Source organism: Chelonia mydas, chromosome 11 (assembly GCF_015237465.2).
Source record: "Chelonia mydas isolate rCheMyd1 chromosome 11, rCheMyd1.pri.v2, whole genome shotgun sequence".
In the NCBI taxonomy this organism is placed as follows: Eukaryota; Metazoa; Chordata; order Testudines; family Cheloniidae; genus Chelonia; species Chelonia mydas.
The window spans coordinates 30281539-30301381 of record NC_051251.2 but is presented as its reverse complement, the minus strand read 5'-3'; positions in this window follow the sequence as shown (position 1 = coordinate 30301381).

Genomic DNA, 19843 nt, shown 5'->3' with positions numbered 1-19843 from the left:
TAGGTAACGCATTCCAGTGTTTCACCACCCTCTTAGTGAAAAAGTTTTTCCTAATATCCAATCTAAACCTCCCCCATTGCAACTTGAGACCATTACTCCTCGTTCTGTCATCTGCTACCATTGAGAACAGTCTAGAGCCATCCTCTTTGGAACCCCCTTTCAGGTAGTTGAAAGCAGCTATCAAATCCCCCCTCATTCTTCTCTTCTGCAGACTAAACAATCCCAGCTCCCTCAGCCTCTCCTCATAAGTCATGTGCTCTAGACCCCTAATCATTTTTGTTGCCCTTCGCTGGACTCTCTCCAATTTTTCCACATCCTTCTTGTAGTGTGGGGCCCAAAACTGGACACAGTACTCCAGATGAGGCCTCACCAGTGTCGAATAGAGGGGAACGATCACGTCCCTCGATCTGCTCGCTATGCCCCTACTTATACATCCCAAAATGCCATTGGCCTTCTTGGCAACAAGGGCACACTGCTGACTCATATCCAGCTTCTCGTCCACTGTCACCCCTAGGTCCTTTTCCGCAGAACTGCTGCCTAGCCATTCGGTCCCTAGTCTGTAGCGGTGCATTGGATTCTTCCATCCTAAGTGCAGGACCCTGCACTTATCCTTATTGAACCTCATCAGATTTCTTTTGGCCCAAACCTCCAATTTGTCTAGGTCCTTCTGTATCCTATCCCTCCCCTCCAGCGTATCTACCACTCCTCCCAGTTTAGTATCATCCGCAAATTTGCTGAGAGTGCAATCCACACCATCCTCCAGATCATTTATGAAGATATTGAACAAAACCGGCCCCAGGACCGACCCCTGGGGCACTCCACTTGACACCGGCTGCCAACTAGACATGGAGCCATTGATCACTACCCGTTGAGCCCGACAATCTAGCCAGCTTTCTACCCACCTTATAGTGCATTCATCCAGCCCATACTTCCTTAACTTGCTGACAAGAATACTGTGGGAGACCGTGTCAAAAGCTTTGCTAAAGTCAAGAAACAATACATCCACTGCTTTCCCTTCATCCACAGAACCAGTAATCTCATCATAAAAGGCGATTAGATTAGTCAGGCTTGACCTTCCCTTGGTGAATCCATGCTGACTGTTCCTGATCACTTTCCTCTCATGTAAGTGCTTCAGGATTGATTCTTTGAGGACCTGCTCCATGATTTTTCCAGGGACTGAGGTGAGGCTGACTGGCCTGTAGTTTCCAGGATCCTCCTCCTTCCCCTTTTTAAAGATTGGCACTACATTAGCCTTTTTCCAGTCATCCGGGACTTCCCCCGTTCGCCACGAGTTTTCAAAGATAATGGCCAAGGGCTCTGCAATCTCAGCAGCCAATTCCTTCAGCACTCTCGGATGCAACTCGTCCGGCCCCATGGACTTGTGCACGTCCAGCTTTTCTAAATAGTCCCTAACCACCTCTATCTCCACAGAGGGCTGGCCATCTCTTCCCCATTTTGTGATGCCCAGCGCAGCAGTCTGGGAGCTGACCTTGTTAGTGAAAACAGAGGCAAAAAAAGCATTGAGTACATTAGCTTTTTCCACATCCTCTGTCACTAGGTTGCCTCCCTCATTCAGTAAGGGGCCCACACTTTCCTTGGCTTTCTTCTTGTTGCCGACATACCTGAAGAAACCCTTCTTGTTACTCTTGACATCTCTTGCTAGCTGCAGCTCCAGGTGCGATTTGGCCCTCCTGATATCTTTCCTACATGCCCGAGCAATATTTTTATACTCTTCCCTGGTCATATGTCCAACCTTCCACTTCTTGTAAGCTTCTTTTTTATGTTTAAGATCCGCTAGGATTTCACCATTAAGCCAAGCTGGTCGCCTGCCATATTTACTATTCTTTCGACTCATCGGGATGGTTTGTCCCTGTAACCTCAACAGGGATTCCTTGAAATACAGCCAGCTCTCCTGGACTCCCTTCCCCTTCATGTTAGTCCCCCAGGGGATCCTGGCCATCTGTTCCCTGAGGGAGTCGAAGTCTGCTTTCCTGAAGTCCAGGGTCCGTATCCTGCTGCTTACCTTTCTTCCCTGCGTCAGGATCCTGAACTCAACCAACTCATGGTCACTGCCTCCCAGATTCCCATCCACTTTTGCTTCCCCCACTAATTCTACCCGGTTTGTGAGCAGCAGGTCAAGAAAAGCGCCCCCCCTAGTTGGCTCCCCTAGTACTTGCACCAGGAAATTGTCCCCTACGCTTTCCAAAAACTTCCTGGATTGTCTATGCACCGCTGTATTGCTCTCCCAGCAGATATCAGGGAAATTAATATCCTTTTGTTAGTTCTCTTTGGGTAACAAAGGCCCCATTGAAAGACACGGGATAGGGGAGACGTATTTGAGACTGGTCCTCTGGCCAAGTTAAAAATCCAGTCAACACTCTCTGCATCTGCTTCTATGGGACATGGGAGCAGAGCTGGGTTGCACAGGCAGCCTTAATTCTGGCTTTTCCTAACTTTTGAGTGCTTGACTTTGCAACCTTAATAATTTTCTTTTAAATGTAGTTTTTTTGTGCATGTGTGTAATTTCCTAGGTATTTTAAAAAAGCAAACTGAAAAAACAAACTCCATCATGTGACCTCATATTGAAACTCACATGGGACATCAGCAGACATGGAATCTTTATATCCACTGCTCAGACTTCTGCCACTGGAGCTAAAAGAGTAACTGATAATTAAGGCTACAGTTTTGTCATGGAGGTCATGGATTCCATGATTTTAAGAGATGTCTCTGAATTTGGGCTTCTGGGCTCAGGGTTGGGCTTCAGGGTTGGGCTTCTCCCTGAGCAGCGGGGCTTGGGGAGAGAATGCCACCTCCACTCCTGACTCACCTCAGGGGGCCACTCAGCCTGTGGGTCTTTGTGGGCCTCTGCGTTACACTGTAATACTTTATTGTTAAATTGTTACAATTTTTGTTGTTGCCATGACCATACCCTGATTTTGTACATTTTTACCATGACTGTGAATTTTGCCTAATTTTACTGTGACAAAATCATATGCATACTGACAATACTAAGTTATAATCATGTATGTGGACCACCACTAGAGGGGATGAGAAATGTACTTTGCCGGTGAGTTTCACAGATATTGGCTGATAGCAGAGGAGTGGCTAGACGTGGGAATCTTGAATTTCATTCCATGTTTTGGTGGGGAGTATTGTCTAGTGAGCACAGATTCTTCTGCTCATTGTCCTGTAAGCTTTACTACTCCTGACACATCCCTCCAACCTGTCTCTTCTCCACCGCTGGCTCCTTTTCTCAGTCCCACTCTCCTCACCTGCTCTGTCTCCATTCTTCAGGCTTCTCATCCCAGTCTCCTTGTCCCAACTAGTCCTAGTCTCCCTCTCTGGGCTCACTGTTTGAGTCCCTCTCACCCCCTCCCCAGTCCTAGTTCCCTTTTCCCAGCTCCTCACCTGATTTGTCTCTCCTCTCTCCCCAACACGCTCCCAGTCCATCTCCCTTATTGGGCCTCTCATCCAATCTCCCTACACCCTCATTCTGGCTGTTTGTCCAAGTCTGTTTGCCTGCCCCTACCTCCTCCCACAACTCCAAGTCTCCTTGCACAACCAGTCCCAACCTCCTCTATCCTCTCACTCCCAGTCTTCTTGCCCAGCCAGTCCCAGTTTCTCTCACTCACTCACCCACCCGTCCCAGTCTTGCCAGACTCCTTATCCCAATCTACTCCTTTCCCTCGCCTCAGCATTAGAGTCAGATGGCTTCCTTGTGCACCAGCAAGGAGGTCATTGAGAACACAAAGAGAGTTGGGTTCCCTGCTCTTGGCACCTGTGCCCTCTCCCTCCTGCCTTCCCTACCTCTTAGTGGGACCAGCCATTACAAGTAAATTCCTTCTGAGTCTGAGTAGCTCTGGGCTGAACATGCTCATTCTCTCTGTGGGGATGGTGCATGCACAATCCTGTTTGCACGAGGAGTTGTGAGAGGCTTGAAACAGAATCTTTGGAGATTTTATCTGTTAAGCTCTAGCAAGTCTCCACAGACCATGTGCAAAGTTTGATTTTTTTTCAAAATGCTTATAACTTGACCAAGTTTGAGCAGACTTTCATGGGCACAGCAAAAGGCACATCCCTGATGTAAAGGCCACTCCTGTGAAAAATTTCAAGTCCCTACTCCAAAGTACCAGAACACTTCCAAGAAAACATCTCAAGAATTTTTTAACAGAAACAGTACTATGTATTTTTCCCTACACTTGTTCTCAGAAACAGCCTAACTGTTTTGGCTGTAATTTACCAGAAAAATTCAGCCTGAGGCAGTCACGCAGCATGGAAAATTTCACCCCAAATGGTTAAAGTTTGGCAAAGATGTAAGCAACTACAAATAGGGATCTTTCAGGCAACCTTAATAGGTGGTGCTGCCAGTCACACCTGTGTTGTCTTGTGTGGAAAACAGTTACACAGATCTATCAAGCATATTGTGAGTTCAAAATCAGAAAAGTAAACTCCAAATAACCAAAGCTGATTTAAAAAACCATTTTCTGTAATGTTCATTTTAACAACCAAGGTGCAGGAAATTTCAGGTAGGTTAATGAATGAGTAAGGTTATTGTGTTTCTGCTGTATTTACATCAGCTTCTCCAAGTCAGTCAGATAACGCCTTAATATTTTGCTTTTATATTTGGTCCAAAGCTTAGGTCTCAGTCCTCTTAATGGAAATCAGTAAAAACAAACAAAACCCCCCAAAATCCCTTTTATTGAATTCAATGGGAAGAAGGCTGGGCCAGTAAGAAATGTGAAAATTTACATATGTAGTTATTTGTTCAGCCATATTCTGAAGTATATATTTAGTCCTTACTCAGACAAACTCCCACTGTCTTCAAGGGGGAGTTTGAAGAATTTTCATTGGCTTCAGTGGGAACTTGCCACAGTAGGGAATAAATAAAAACCGAGCAAGGCTTCTGCATTCTGAATGATTACTTATTAATGTTTCTGAAACAGAGAAACCTCTATCTACAGCAAGTAAACAGAAAATTCACGACAAATGCGCATCTTCAATTGTAGGCATAAACATTAAGCTTCTTTAATATTTCTTTCTCACAGTCATCCACTCCTCCAACGTCCCATTAAAACTGGTCCCGTCAGATGCTTACTCTGACCTCCCTGAGGAAACTTAAACCACACCCTTTTGTACAACCACTGGTACTGCCTTTATCTCAAGATGAGGTTTCTTTGACTTGATGGCCTGTGAAAAGAACTCCCTCATTATTCTGTTTTCCCACTTCAGTGGCAGAGGGTTATTTTTAACTGCTGCTTCTTTAGGTAATGTCTTTCCCAGTTAGCTAAGAAATATGCTTTCAGAATAGATCCAGTCATCAATACCTTATATACAATAGAATCTATTTACAAACACTATCTCTACCCAACAGGTATACAGCATAAAATAGTAAGACTATGTAATGTTTTTTAAGCAGACCCATATATGGGTAAGACTAAAGTCCACATTTTCAGTGGTCTTGTGTCCCTTTAATAGACTCAATTTGTACTCTGAAAAATCTACAGTAGAACCTCAGAGTTATGAACACCAGAGTTACAAACTGACTGGTCAACCACGCACCTCATTTGGAACTGGTAGTATGCAAGCAGCAGAGCGCCCTCTTTCCTCCCCCCCCCCCCCACATCCCCCAAGGCAAATACAGTACAGTACTGTGTTAAATGTAAACTACTAAAAAAAAGTAAAGGGAAATAAAAAAAAAGATTTGACAAGATAAGGAAACTGTGCTTGTTTCATGTAAATTAAGATGGTTAAAAGCAGCATTTTTCTTCTGCATAGTAAAGTTTGAAAGCTGTATTAAGCCAATGCTCAGTTGTAAACTTTTGAAAGAATAACCATAACTTTTTGTTCAGAGTTATGAACGTTTCTGAGTTACGGACAACCTCCGTTCCTGAGGGGTTCGTAACTCTGAGGTTCTACTGTTCTTGCAGTTTAACAGTAGATGCAAATCTTAGGTATTTAAATATGTTACTACTAACTTCAGTTACAAATGAGATGGCTATTGTGGTTGCTCAGGGGCGAGCTGCACCTGTGATCTCTTCCCCAGTTTCTCCTTGGTGCCCTTTCCAAGTAACAGGCCTATTCTGCACCCTTCCCAAAGTGGAACTCCCCACTTTAAAGTTCACCCCACGTTAGACTGGATTATCCTGCTACAACACCCTCTAGTCCACTGTCCTGCCATAGTTAGAATGAACAATGCCTCATAACCTCTTGCAGTCCCTCACAACAGCATCCCTCAGGGGACAGGTTTCACTGCCTTTACCTCTCTCTGGGTGGAAACCAGCAGTTCTAACAGTCTTAGCCTCTTGCGGGGTGGCACGCTGTCCCTGTTCCCAAACGTGTTAATGCGATGGGCCCACCTTTAACTAGTACCTGCAAGACACTCCTCTGGGTGCCTGTGACAGGTAGCTGATTTAAAGTAACTCAAAACAGGTTGTTCCAAACAGACATATAGTCTATTCGCCAGTGGTACATAGTAAGCACAGGAGAGGGTTAAAACCACCCAAGGTCCACAGGCCTGGGTCTTGCCTACAGTCTATCACCTCTCTCAAAGCTTAGGCAAAGCTTAGTGCCACGGAACTGCTGCAGAACAGACTCTCCCTATGCCTCTCCTGCATCACCTCTTATCCTCAGCTGCTGCTGCTTGCTCACCACCCCCTCTTTTTTTCTTTCTACAGCAGAGTTTTTAGTATTCTTTTGATCTTAGGCTCTGGCCTTGGGAAAAGTAGCCCTGTGAACCTGACTGGCAACAGGCAGGTAGGCATTTCCCAATGACCAGCTCATCCATTGGGCACTTAATGACTGTTGGAATTCTCCTAGGAGGTACCTTATCAGACTCGTTGTTTTGTTTCCTGCTTGTTCCCCTATATAACCTCCCTTGATTTGACTCCATCCAGTCAGCCAAGATAATATCAAGAAGGTAAATTTAGGTACATAATTTTATGCAAAATAATATATATCTCCTTCATTCTCCACAGGTATCTACTAAGATTTGTGCCCACAGTTAATCGGAGGGTGCAAAAAATGTAGGTGTAAGTTGTGTAAGAAAGTGGTCTCATTTTCAGTTTAAATTTCATATTAAGCTTTTCACACAAAAGCAAAGAAAATTAGTGATAAATATAGTTTTAAAAAGTGTATTACATGCAAATATTCTATAAATTAGAAGTTCTATAGAATACCTTAACATACTGAGTAAGAAATTAACAAGATTCTAAATGTTAGTGAAGCATTCAAGCCCATTACAATTTGTTGCATAAACTGTCTTAGTTCTAATCTCTTTCTACAATGTTTGGTTGTAGAGCTATCATGCGGGAAATCCTACTTGTGTTCTCTCACTCATAAGACCTTTATCCTGAGTTTCACTTTGCTTGCTAGTCTCTCAGAGAGTCAAGGAGTCACTCATTTCCACACACAGCTTTGCCAGCTGGTGACTGAGTCAGTCTTTCTTTTCACTTAATTATACTGAAAGTCCTTCTTTGAAGTCAAGCCAGTTTTATGAATTAATTTACCTGCTCCCTCAGTACAAACATTTAACAAACATTCAGGAAACAAATATTCAGGCACTGATTGAATTAAACTGAACTTGTGACCCAGACTCCACATGTCATTTGTTCGGTTCCTAGGCTGAATAAGTGAGTAGTTGTCTGTCCCTAGTTCTTCCCTCCTGGGTGATTGAGAACTGTTTGGAAAAATGGATTTTTCTACAAATGAATTGGACCAGGAAGATGGCAACCTACAACGTTTGATTCAGAAGAATGGACCACCAGAATGGGCCAGCAAAGCTAAAGATTCTTACCTACATACCGTTTGACAACACTTGACTTGACTTGACTTGCTGCCAGGGCCGGTTCTAGGCACCAGCAAAACAAGCAGGTGCTTGGGGCGGCACATTTCTAGGGGCGGCATTCCGGCGCCGGCCATGCAGCCCCTAGAAATGTGCCCCTGCTGCTCCAGCTCGCCTCCGCCTGCTCCCCTGAGCACGTCGCCGCCGCTCTGCTTCTGCCCCCTCCCTCCCTCAAGGCTTGCTGCGTGAAACAGCTGTTTGGCGCGGCAAGCCTGGGAGGGAGGGAGGAGAAGCTGAGTGGCAGCGTGCTCGGGGGAGGTGGCAGAGGTGAGCTGGGGTGGGGAGCGATTCCTCTACTCCCGTCATTACTTCCTGAACTCCCCTCACCTCCCCTCTGCCTGCTCCCCTGCATGCCCTGCCTCTCCCTCGCCTGAGAGGGAGGGGGGAGAAGCGGAGCGGCGGCATATTCAGGGGAACAGGCAGAGCGGAGGTGAGCTAGGGCCGGGGGGGGAGCTGCAGGAAGGAATGTGGGGGGGCCTGCGGATTTGGGGAAGGGGTTGGGAAAGGGCGGAGTTGGTGCAGAGCTGGGGGCGGGGGCACGAAAAAAAGTGGGGGCGGCCAAAATTTTTTGTGTGTGGCGCAGTAAAAATCCTAGAGCCGGCCCTGCTCGCTGCTCTACCATTGTTCAAAATAGTTGATTCACACCAAAAGACCCCTTCACATTTAAATAATCGCCAATTTAGACAAACTAATACTGATCGTCCCTTTGTTTTGGACTTCTCGTATTAAATAGTTTTTACATATTTTTGAAATGAATTGAAATTATATTGATTCCACTGCACACTTCTGCATTACTGCAGTTAGTCGGCTTTTGACAATGCAACACGGATAAACACGCAGGTAGTTCTCAGGCTTCACTAGTGAATATGAGACTTGCAGGCTTTCTAGAACCTTCATTTTCTCAGTCTTCTGTAAGGTTGCACTGAAGCAGAACAGGAACATTTAAAATTATGCCACAAATAAGGCACCATCTGCAAAGAACCCAAATAAACCATAGCTTTCTGGTTGACAGAACACATTTAATATTGCTACTCTATAAAAGATAATCTCTTTTTTAAGGGACACAGAATAAGAAAGGTTCATATGTATGAACCATGTAAGGCTATTCTTACAATTACAAGTAAGACGATGATAATTACCATGGTAATTTGGTTCCTTCATGGATGAAATTTCTTCAAACATATTCAGAAATATCTCCTCCATGTCGCTGTATCTTTTGTGCTCAGTTCTCAGAGATAAAAGCTTCATATCAGACATTTAAAGGAAATCCAGGGGGCTCACAAAAAAAAGCTTTTAATCTAATTTTTACAAAAACTATATACAATTGTTCACTATTCATATAGTTGTATGTAAACAGAAATTGGGCTTCGACTTTTCTGTCTCACATTTTATATAACAGTAGTTCATATTCAGTACATAAGGGAAATTGAATGGCTTAGCAAACTGGCAGTGGGCTATGTATCGCCTTCAGCATCTAGGTTGCTGGTTCAATTCTAGCCCAGGTTGTTAGTAACTGAAAACTGTTATTTTTGGATGGCTGTTCAATGTTCACTGTTGAGTTGGTTGAGTTTGGCCTCGGTTCAGTTCTAGTGGGGGTAAGGTGAACAACATGAAACCCACCTTCATAACCAGCAGACTCTGACAATCTTAGCAAAGAGGACAAGACTCGATAGGTATGGAAACTGAACTACGATATCCTCATAGAGATAATAGAAATGTTGGACTGGAAGGGACCCTGAGAGACCATCTAATCCATTCCCCTGTGCTGAGGCAGGGCCAAGCATACTTAAACCATGTCTGACTGGTGTTTGTCCAACCTTTTCTTAAAAACCTCCAATGATGCCACCTTCCTTGGAAGCCTGTTCTTCACACAAGTGGTGAAGGAGGGAAACAGTGCCTACTTCTAGAACTGAGTGGGCATTTTTGAGATTTTGAAAAATATCCTGTCCCAAATTGGGACGAAAAGGCTAAATCTCTCATTTTCATAAACTGAAAATCCATTTTTTGGATCAGATTAAATGAAACATTTAATTCCAATAATTTTTGAATGCTTTGTTTTGATTTTGACCTTTTTAACTTAAATTTCCAAATGAAAAGTTGTTTTAAACCAAAAAGCAGAACTTTTGTTTTGAAAATGTTTTGAAACCCTTTTTTCCCCCCAAAGAGGAAATTTGTCAAAAGAACCGATCTTTTCCCATCGACAGCTTCAGTTTTGAGGAATAGGCTTTGTCTGAAGAAAAAAACTTTTCATTGAATAATTCCCAAAGATCTACCTAATACAGAGGCAGCAAGATTTGCTTAGTAAGTTTATATTTATATTTAAAGTGTTTTATTCAGAAGGATCCCAAAGTACTTTGCAAACTGATATATAAACTACAGACAGGGATGACGTCATCCATTGCTGAGATGTAGCCACCACTAATTTGGGAAACAGCAGCTGTTTAATAGTGGAGAACAATATTATGCAATAGTCTCTAGATCAGGATGTGAGTATCTTTTCAAATGAGAATGTCACTACTGAGAATCCAGAAGTCATTGCTCCTATTCTTGTGATATATGTAATTAGATATTTGAGATTCAGTAGTTGGGACCTCAGTTTTACATGTCACCCAAAAAACCTGCTCCCCCAGGAGGGTAGTGCCTCAGTATAGCGTGCTGGAGTACTGGCCACCTACAGACACATCAGCACTACTTGATGATCCTCATAGACCTCTTTCCGTTCAAGCACTGACCCAGCTCTATTCTGGTTTGCTTGAGGTCTGATGGTATTGAAGACCATCTGCCGGAATCCTTTTTCTAACTCTCTGGAAAATACCATTGGAACCAAAATGAGAATCAATTTTACCCACACAATGGAAGTATGTATGACTTAGAGCTAGTCAGTTACCAGAAAAAATGATTAATCAAATAAACTAGTCAGTGAAAAAGGGGCAAAATTAATTGAATAACATATTTTTGACAAGTAGTATTTGATCAGTGGGACTATGGATGCACATGAGATATTAACAATAGCTCCACCTCTTAGTTCTTTCTGATATTGCTGTTCAGCTGTGAGGGCAATATGAACTCCAACCACAATAAACTGTGTTGAATTATCACAGTTAAATATGTACTGGCCATATTAAGAAGATATTGGTACTGTTATCTCTCATGTTTGTAACTCTTCTGCCCATCAGAGTTGGCAGCAACAAGGACCGGGTTCAGTATCTAGGGGTTCCGTTCCAATAACACAATGCAAAACCGGCTTGAACCCCCACCCAGTGACCTGGGACAAATATATACCACCCCTGCTGGGTGCCTCCAAGAGGCAATACTTCCCCTCTCGCAAGCACAGAGTCCGAGTGTAGCAAAAAGCCTTTTAATAACAGAGAGAAACAATGTGGCATTATGTTGGGGAAACACCACCAACAGGATTCATAACACAACCCATGAGCAAAAACCCACCCCAAGCAAATTGGGGCATGCCTTTTCCCTTTGGTTCTGAGTCCAGCAACCCCAAATCACCCAAAGTCCCAAAAGTCCTATGACCCAAAAGTCTCTGTCCCTGGTCAGGGCAGCCCCAGAGTTTGAAAGTTTATCTGCAGAGCTTTACCTCCCAACCTGGGTGGAGATGGGAGTGGGGAGAGAGAGGTAAGGGGCACCTTACATAATCTGAAGCTGACTGCCCCGCAGCTCCATAGGGCTTTGCTCCGCTCCACCAGCCGCCCCATGAACTGCTTGGCTCAGCTCCGCTCCGCGGCCCACAAGCAGCTCCCGCCGTCCCATGAACTGCTCCACCAGCCGGTCCACAAACTGCTCCACTCCGCGTCCCACAAGCAGCTCCTGCTGTCCCATGAACTGCTCCACCAGCCGGTCCACAAACTGCTCCGCATCCCACAAGCAGCTCCCGCTGTCCATGAACTGTTCCACCAGCCAGTCCACAAGGCGCTCCAGCCATCCCACAAACTGCTCCACAATATATCTTCAGGCTCCCCCACTACTTAACACAACACTCAGTGATTTCAGCTCTTAGTCAGTTCAGCTCTTTTGTGAATTCAGCTTGTAATAGGGGAGCCTCAGTGCTGGTGCATCGTTAGCCCAAAGTGAGCTCAGCAGCCTTTAATTAGACTCCTAACGGAATCAAAATTAGCTCTGATATTCCACAGTGGAGAGAGGAGGAAGTGCAATTAGATGTAAGGCCCTCACCAGGGGGCCCATACCACCAAGTATTAATACCTGTTCCCAGCCTTTCTCCATTCACAGAGTTTTGGAACCCATGACCCTTGCCTAGCGAGTGCTACTTAGTTGATGGCGAGTCCCTCCATCATAACAAAAGGCCAAGTACAGTTCCAAGCACTGTTCCCATAATCAGGATAATAACAATTTATTCTTCCTGCACCAATAACAGAGACACTGGGGATCCCACAGCAGCCAAAATGACCATTTGGGCAGCTATGGCCTCATTCTGGGGGGGGGGGTGTGCCTATGCAAATGAGATCGGCCCCTGAAGTCCTTTTCCACAATTTGCCACACCTCACCACCAGGTGTCAGGGTGGAGCTCATCCTGACTCAGCTTACATGTTCTGTGCAAATAATGAGGATCCCAATTTCTGTATCCAAATCTGGGATTTGACTCATAACCCTCTTGGGTCTTGACACTAGGAGTATGTCTGCACCGGATTGTAGTCCTGGGCTGGTGGACTCAGTGTTTCCAAGCCTGCGCTCGAGCCTCCACATTGCATTGCAAACTTGGGTTTACAATTGCTGGGCCCAGGTCTCTTAGCCTTGCTATTGCATCTATATTGCACTATGCCAACCTTCTGTCTCAGTCAGTATAGTGCATCCATGCTACAAAATGGCAGGGCTTGGACCCGAGCCACTCCCCCAAGCAGGTTCCTACATCCTGGATCCTGAATGCTTGCTGACCCAAGTCAGACTGATTTTGTGTGTGAATGGAAGACAGGCTTTGCTCAAACCTGAGCAGAGTCTGGGCTCAGTGTGCAGTGGAGACATTGATAGTAATTTTAAAATCAAATGTCTTACCTACTGGTAAACTTATACTTGTTCATAAAAAAATAGATGTACCTGATGATATTGGAATTAAATTTTCATAGGCTGAGGGATTTAATAAAATCATCATAATAGTACAGTATACAAAAGCATGGGGAAAGTATCAGTAGGAAAAAAAACAGAACTAAACTATTTTACATAAACCTGGAGATATCTGTTTTGAAAGAGGTTTACCAGACAAACCGTAAGTATAGGAACCTCAATCATCTTTACCTGTCTTTATAGCAGGAAAAGAGTCATGACCCCGATGTCTGATAATTACAGTATTAATTGCCTTGATTGTACAAACTTATTTGGTTCTCCCATGACTTCTAGATATGTGGCTCTACTATCAGCTACAGTATATTTTTCCTCCTTTGTTACTAGTCCTTGTCAGAGACGCCTCTTGTCGTCTTTATCTCTTATTTGCATTAGTATTGTAATTACATGGAGAAAGCCCGTAATTTTTTTTGGGGACAAAACAGGCATGTTTGCTATAGATAAGATCAGGTGTAAAAAAAGGTCAAAGGAAATAAGGGATGAGCAGCGCTCTATTGCAGCTAAGTCCCACATATTGTGTATCTTGACTCATAGCCGAATGACTGTGATTTTTCACTGTGATGTTTGTAATTTGATAGGTATTCCTTTCTTTAGGTCTGCTGTGTTTTTAAAAGGGGTTTATCTTCAGATTTAGAACTTGTTTCTAATTGTCATTTAAAAATACAAATTTCTGGTAGATTGGTAAGGGCTGATTGTACCTCTAGAAAGGCAAACTGGACAGAAGTGTCTACTTCAATTATGTTATGTAAACTGATTTTCTTATATGCGTCCTCGGAGTCCTGTGCAGTCCATAAGGCAAACTGTGCAGCTACCTAGGGTACCAAAATGTGATGGATTCAAAATATGTCCCCTCCAAACTCTATTCAGTCTTTTAGTCTTCAGAGCCTCCCCCTCCCATCCACACTATCCAGAATGTTATTTCCTCTTCAGAAGGGACTTCTTGCACAACTCTGCCTTGGGCACCAAACAGCTTAGTCTTAGCCCCATGTGTCCTCTATATTTGGCTGGGACTGATGTTATATTCAGCATGAGGTAAAATCTTATAGGCAAGGTAAGTAATTCAAAGCAAATATCTAAGTTGCTTCTTGCCGTTGTTTAGTCACAATCGAACAGTTAAGAAAGGATATAATAAATCCAAGCCACTGAGCTACATATACAAGATAATATAAAACAAGATCAAATGTAACTGATAAGATAGATGATGGTTGAAACTGGGTCTGCAGAAAGATATTTTATAGCATATAATGCTTCGCAAAAGAGACAGTGTAGATCAAATGGAATGCTAGGAAGATTAAAAATGATTATAAAATTGTAAGATCTCTGGGGTAAGGTCACTGATCCTGATAAAACAATAGCAGGACATATGCATAAAAGAAGCCTGTTAAAAGACTGGCACTAGGGTGTACAGCAAAAACACATAGGTGATATGCTTTTGTATTTTAAAATAAATTTATTTTGAATGTGTTGGAACCTATATTGCATTTATTCTCCCTGAATATCTTACTAGATTATTTTACTGGCAGGAATATTTGATGAAATGGCATATTTAAATACATATTTTAGAACACTTATGGAAAATTCATTTTGAATTTGTAATCTTGAGTATCTGCTCTGGAAATCTGATTCTAAAGGGTTCATTAATCCAATCAGGGAACAGGAAACAAACCAAGTCACCTGTGTTAACAATTGTGGAATAACTTGCAATTAACTTTAACAACTTACAGTTACAATTGCGGACACATAATAAATAATAAAAAACATTGGCTAGATTTGTCCCCCACCTCACGTGCAATGCAACTAGAAAATTTCCTTAACCCACAACGTGATTTTCCTGTCATGGGGAATTCCAGGTGACAAAATGTATAATGGCTCCTATGCTGTTCTCTTCCATTCTTCCCCTCTCCCCCAATCTCCTGCATAGGTAATGTTGGTGTGGAAAAGAGGGACATGGATGATGAGCTGCTAGGGCAGCCAGGAACCAGTTGAACATAACAGGCCCTTGGGAATCATTATGAACTGGCACAACTTAGAGAAGCCTTGAAACTTGTCTGAGTTGTGCCTTGGGAAAGAGAACTGGTGCCCAGTGGTCCCATGACTAGTTTTAGATTGGGGTAAGGGTGTCTAGCAACAGCAGGTGCATAAAGCCTGACCCAAGGATCTCGCTCTTTTTTGGTAAAGTCAGTTGAGAAACTAATGTGATAAATAGTTGTGGGCCTGGAGCCCAGTTCATTAAAAGGAGACTTGCCATATCTATGCAGGCAGAGCTGAGATTTAAGTGTGGCATTTCTACACGATACATTTTTATGCATGCAATTAACTATTTCTCTACTGTTGTTTGTTTTACAATGTTTGGGTGAATGACATAACCGCGCGCATGCAGTATGTGCAACTTCTTATGCTTTGTGTGTGTGTGTGTGTAGCTTCTCTTCAAGGGTATGAAAATGATGTGGAGTTTTCTGAATAATTAGGAAAGTAATAACTGTTTTACTGATGCCAAAATACATAGTGAGATGAAGCACAGATTTTTTTTCAAAGTGAGAGACAAATCCTATGATACGCATGATGTTAGGCTGGGTCTCACTCTGATCTGTCTTATAATAATATTGTGCTGGTCTAAGTCTTGACTTTCAGCATAATTAATGCTCATCTGTTCCTGTGTGAGATCAAAATCTTCCTGTTGCTTTATATCTGCTTTATCAAATGGCTGATGAAGATAATGATCTGTCTGAAGGGCAGTGGTTCTATACAGTGACAATTGCTCAGTCTGTCATTATAAATAAGCTACTTTCTTATTGGCTTGCAGAATAGACTTGCTATGTCACTATGTCAATCGAAAAACAGCTCATCCATAAGAACGTAAAATATATTGTACATCTGAGTAACAGTATCCGATGTTCTAACAGGTTGAAACTTTTTGTGTGGTGGTTTTTATCAGTAAATAAGTTAGTTTTCCAGCAAGATGACTGGTTAGATTTCATTTTATATCAAAACTAATAAAATATCAAAATAAAAGTTGAGAAGTTGAAAATTAATTAAGAAGAATCTTGATACCATATAGTTGTGCGGTTGATTTGTCCTCTGGCTCAGTCACATACCAGGCATACTTTTATGATAGTATTTCGTACAGCAATTTAAGGAATTAATTTTCCCATTGATACATGAACTTTTTTCTATTGGGCCTGATTCTGCAGTCCTTCTGCATGCAGAACTTGATTTGCATAGGAGTTATAAACCTGGAAAGGCTGCAAAATCCTGCCCAATTATTATTACACCCTAAATAATGATATAGTGAGTAACTGTCTATAACAACAACAGCCATCAAATTGTATGATTTAACCCTCAATTATTTGGTATAAAAGATCCAGGCTTTGTAATGGAATATTGGAGGATAAATGTCTTCAGCTTTGAAAATATACATCTTGGTTTTGTTTCGACTGATTTCTTCTTTTTTTAATGTAACAGACCAAGACCATTATACAGTGGTAATGTTCTAGTCCATTAATATTATTTCTTATGTTGTTCTTGATGCTATCGTGGCATCTTACTTGACAAACAGTTCCACACTGAAATTTTTAGTATTTGGAAAAGTTTTGAAATCAGTAACAAAAAACCAAAACAAACAAACAAAAACCACCACCAAAAACAAATGCAAAACTTTACTTAGTTGACGAATTTTTCATCATAGAATGAAAACCCCAGATGTTTCATTTCAGTTATGTGAACTTTATATAGGTTAAATTAATTTTGTTCAAGTTAGTGAAATGTAAGCAACACTTGCTTCAAAACAAATCCCTAAACTTACAGCAGGAAAGAAGAACTATTCCCCTTTTCTTACTCAGGTGTGAAATAAAATGATTTAGATGCTGAACCTTACTCAGGGATGTTCTCAGAAAGTATTAACTGCAGTTCCCCTCCTTAAAGGCAAAACCTTAAAAGCAAGAGAGGCAAACCTGCGCTCTTGGTCTTATTTGTGACAGAGAAGTGGGGGAAGGGAGACAGGGTACAGCTACCGTATCACACTTGTTATAGCATAGTTTAGAGCAGCCTAGGAGTTGCTCCACATTGCACCAACTATTAGCAGCTCCCAAATGACTGTCTCCTAGCTGGGGATTGCAAGAGCACAGTGCACTGTAGCCATGCCCTCTCAATGAGCTGATGTACCCTCTATTCCAGGCTAAGTGCTGGTATGGGAGCTAGTTATGCCAGTTCTACACCAGCTCAGTGATTCTTCATGCTGAGAAGAACAAAAATAATACATATTTATGTTCCTTGTGACAGTAACCTACAGGAGTGATAGTAACCCCTATATTGAGGTTGCCTAACACTTCCCACTATGAAAAAAATTCTGAATTAGATTTTGAAGAACTCTAGTGCTTCATTATATTGAGGTCGAGGGGGATAATCCATTGAACATGAGTTACCAGTGTGCGATGGTGGCCAAAAGAGGGAATGTGGTCCTGGGATGCATAAATGGGAATCTTGAGTAGACGTAAAGAGGTTATTTTACCTTTGATTTGGCACTAGTGTGACTGCTGCTGGAATGCTGTGTCCAGTTCTGGTAGTCACAATTCAGAAGAACTTTGATAAATCAGAGAGGGTTCAGAGAAGATCCATGAGAAGAATTAAAGGATTAGAAAACACGCCTTATAGTGATAGACGCAAGGAGCTCAATATATTTTGTTTAATAAAGAGAAGATTAAGGGTGACAAACTATAAGTACTTACATGGGGAACAAATATTTAACGGTGGGCTCTTCAATCTAGCCGAGAAAGGTATAACATGATCCAACAGTTGGAAGTTGAAGCTAGACAAATTCAAACGGGAAATAAGATGTACGTTTTTAATGATGAGCGTGATTAATCATTGGAACAATTTACAAAGGGTTATGATGAATTCTCCTCCACTGACAATTTTTAAGTCAAGATTGGATGTTTTTCTAAAAGATCTGCTCTAAGAATTATATTCTATGGCCTGTGTTATACAGGAGATCAGACTAGATGATCACAGTGGTCCCTTCTGGCCTTATAGTCCATGAATCTCCATAATTGTCTCCAGATGATTCTAGTGTTATAGAATCTTTTGCTGTCGACATTAAAATCTGTTCAGATTTGGCTGAAATATAAGATACTGAAAATTACCATGTGTCCAAAAGAGATTGTTAGGCAAATATGCTGTTGGTATTATGACTGAATATTTGATTGTTGGGAACTTTTTTGAAATGAAGTCTAACTTACACTTTGCCTTGGAGATGAATCTCCCCAGATGAGGCAGTGATAACCCTGCTGCCTTCCTTAGCCAATGACTTCAGGCTATTTCAGGATCTGGCTAACAGGATAGCAGACATGCTGCAGATACCTCTCGAGGAGGTAAAAGACACTCATTATAAGGTCTTGGACATATTGCACTCCTTCTCCAGAATAGCCCTCCCCATCAACAAGGCCCTTCTGGACCCGGCCAAGCTTATATGGTAAACGCTGGCATCAGTCATGCCTACCAATAAGAAATATTATGTCCTGGCTAGGGATATGGAATTTCTCCCCTGCCCCCAGTTCTATTGTGATGGAAGTCCTAAGCACTTGGGGTTGCTAACCCCAAATGAGATCCACCTCCTGTGATAGGGATTGACCTTTTCAGGAGAAAGGCCTATTCCTCCACCACTCTGCAATTGAGAATTGCAAATTATCAAGTTCTGACAGCAAAGTATGACTATGTCAACTACACCAAGCTAAACGCTATTATTGATCAGCTCCCAGAGTCGCACCGTGAACAGTTTTTGGCCATTATCAATGACGGACAACTGGTGGCCAAGACAGCGCTCCAATCAGCGCTTGATGCAGTCGGCACAGTGGCCTGGTCCATCTCCATTATACAGAGAGCATCCTGGTTGCACGTATCTGGCATCCCTAAGGAAGTGCAGGCCGCTGTGGAGGACCTTCCCTTTGAAGGCATCAACTTATTTGCCAAGAAGATTAAGTGTATGGAGGGACACCTCAAAGACTCCAGGCCATTCTCCATTCATTAAGGATTTATACTCCTGGACAAAAAAAAAATGTAGTCCACAAATTCAGCATAAATCCTGCACTCCACATTTTCCAACTCAGCGCTACTATGAGCCTCAAAGGGAAAAAATCCAGATTTACTAAATGTTAAACCATCAGGCCTCCATTCTTTCTTATCACAACTATCCAGCTCAAAACATCAGTTTTAACATGTTGGTCGAGGCACCGACAGACCACTCCCCTCAACATCATTTGTGTACCGCCTTGTCTCGTTCTACAACAACTGGGAATGAATAACATCCACCTGATGGGTCCTGGAAATCATCCGCAACGGGTACTCCATTCACTTCAGCTCCCCTCCCCGCAACACCCTTCCCCATCCCTCCTCAGGAACCCTTCTCACAAGAGTTTATTACGACAAGAAATAGATCACTTCCTCCGTCTACGAGACATAGAACTGGTACCTCAGCATCTACGAGGCAAAGGTTTCTACTCTTATTATTTTGTAATACCCAGGAAGAAAGGAGGCTGGAGACCCACACTGGACCTCAGAACACTGAACAAATTTGTCAAAGCTCAAAAATTCAGGATGGTCACACTTGCAGCAATCATTCCATCTTTGGAACAGGGAGATTGGTTTTCGGTCCTCGACCTGCAGGATGCCTATTTTCACATATTGATCCTACCTTCCCATAGATGATTTCTCAGATTTACCCTGGCCCAGGACCATTACCAGTACAGAGTACGCCCCTTTTGCTTCTCATAGGCTCCGACAGTAATTCTCCAAGGTCCTCTCCATTGTGGTGGCTCACCTACGCTCACAGGGGATCATGATTTATTTCCACCTGAACGATTGTCTCTCAGATCTGGCTCCTTCGATGAGGCCCAGCAGGTTACCCAAACTGCTGTAGACTTG